Raw genomic sequence first — 2744 nt, 5'->3', positions numbered from 1 at the left:
AAGAGAGTAAAAAACAACATTTTTTTTCTTATTGTTAAATTATTTTTGACCTTATGGACTTAGTGAAAATAAGTCAAGTGAAAAGGCAAGTTATTATATGTATAATGATATGCTTAGTTCCTTAAAACTTATGCCAATCTCTAGGCATGGTGGTAAGATGCATTACTTTAAATCTAAGTAAAAAATAATGAATATAGTAAAATTATACTTGAAAAACTATCCTAATCACAGACAAGTCTAAATTACCTCATGCAGTTTAGTTGTATACTTTAGTTGTATTCTTTGTCTCAAGTGTAAGATTTCTGGTAACAAATAGGGAGAAAAGAGGTATTCTGAAGAAATCAAAAAGATTTGGTAAAGGCAGGTTCCCTGGGAGTAATCATGGTTGGAAGATATTTTTTTCCCATTTTTATCTATGACTTAGGGACAGAAGTTTAGTTGCGAGGGTAGTACTTTCTATAATTCAATAGACATGAAGGGGTTCCCAAACATATTTAAAGTAGACCTCTTTATTAAAGTCATGTTCTAACATCTCAAACTAATGAGAAAAATATGAACTTTAATGCTACCTCTATAAAATTTCTGAGGCAAATCTCAACAAATATTGTGTATTTTTTTTTTTACTAAGTACAAATATACTTTGAAAATAATTACTTATTTATAATAAATACATAATAGGAAAAAATCATCATCTGCTACTGCAGAATGAGCTCACTTTAGTATATAAAATTCTAAGAATTGTAACATTTGGTTGCTTTTCCTTCAGAAAGAAAAAAATTATTATTCTTTTTAGTAGTACTTGAACAATTACTAATTTCTACCATAAAAATTTTAAAAATAGTAAATTTCTAATTAGTCAAAATTATAATAGTGACCCGTATTGAAAAGATAATCAGACAATAGTCAAGATTTGGATATCATATATATGGTTTTTAAATCACATTGTAGTTATACCTACACTCTGGCTTAATCGAGATAGAAGTTATTTTAATACTTAGTTTGAGTTTATATTAATTACATTTTTTTTGTTTTATGTCATATAGGACACATAAAGATAAGCAAATTACGCATAGATTAATATTTAGGAAGTATTTTAATAAACGTAATTGAAGTCAACATTTGAGAGAAATGTGTTCTACAACATGACAGATCACAGCAGAGCTTATTTTGTAAGCATATGCCAATAAATGCAATGCACATGCTGTGATTTACAGGTATCCTCAGTAATTAGCTCCTAAATCTTTGTCCTTCAATACCTCATGTGTCCTTGTTCTTAAACATTGGGATAATGATAACAGCACTATTCTAAACCATCGTTTCCTGCCTAGAACCAACAAAAGAAATCACCAGGGTAGTTACCAAGCATTTGGCAAGTGGAAGGAGAGCTTAGAGTAGAAATATCCTTATATGTCAAATCTGGGTCTCAGAAAGACGAGGACAACAGAAGAATGAAAGTTGAGTGTGGTTATTAAGAAAAATTGACTCCTCTTGTCACAATGGTTGCAACAGAAGATTTCATCACAGTGCTTGGATTGAGTACATTTTATATTTAGCAGAACTATCATTTGTATTTATCTACCCTATCCTCAGCCCTTAATCCCTAGGCCTATTTTCCCACTACCTTGTAATATTGTTTATGTGTTTAAGAACACATTGCTCTTTGTTTAAGAAAATATTCAAATATACCCATACTTTTTGTTTGTGTGTTTTAAATCCTTATATTTTAATAAAGCAACTAGACTGGTGGTTTTATTTTCTACTCCTTTAATATTCATAAAAAGAAATTATTGACTTCTAGTTTCTGGTCCAGCATATAAGGAGTTTAGAAGTCACCATTCCATCCTAATAGCAGGTAAAAATCTGAACAAATTGAAAAGTCAACAACTCTTCTTAGGTCCATAAGAGAAATGAAATCACAGGGCAAACTGAATATTAGGGGAAAAAATGCCTTCTTGCTTTCAGTGGGGGCAGGGGAAGGGAGAAGGAACCATCTTAAGATATACCTGAGTACTCTGTTATTTGTAACCAGGTATACCTTCAGGAGAAACTAACCAGAGACTAACTAGCTGGGTTTTAAGAGAGTCTAACAGACATGAGAGAAGGCACATCAGCAACTCTAGCCTACCCTAGCCAACATGTCCAACCTAAATAGTGGGAGGAGAGGGGACTGAAAATTACTTGCAAAGTTCACAGTCCAGAGGCATAGGCTAACTAAGAAACTGAGACCCAAATCATGGGACTATAGAACACTTCTCGTCCTCCCGTACCTCCCAACCATATTAGTAGAGGCCTATTTACAGCAGTTCCTCTTACTCAGTATGATATGTCCAACTATTTTCAAAAAATTACAAGACATACCAAAAGACAAAAACATAGTTTGAAGAGACAGAGTAAGCATAAGAATAAGACTCAGACATGGGAAAAATATTAGAATTATCAGATTGGAATTTAAAACAATTGTGGTTAATATGATAAGCGCTCTAATAGACAAAGTAGACAGTATGCGAGAACAGAAGGGCAATGTGAGCAGAAAAGTGGAAATTATATGAAAGGCTCAAAAAGAAATGCTAGAGATCAGAAATACTGTAACAGAAGTGAAAAATGCTTTGATAGACTGATTAGTAGACTAGACATAAATGAGGAAAGCATCTCTGAGCTAGAAGGTAAATCAATAAAATCTTCAAAAACCAAAAAGCAAAGAGAACAGTGACTGAAAAAAAACACACATAATATCCAAGAACAGT

The sequence above is a fragment of the Pteropus vampyrus genome, unplaced genomic scaffold (genome assembly GCF_000151845.1).
Source record: "Pteropus vampyrus isolate Shadow unplaced genomic scaffold, Pvam_2.0 Scaffold260, whole genome shotgun sequence".
NCBI classification, from domain to species: domain Eukaryota; kingdom Metazoa; phylum Chordata; class Mammalia; order Chiroptera; family Pteropodidae; genus Pteropus; species Pteropus vampyrus.
This window is presented reverse-complemented; position numbering follows the sequence as displayed.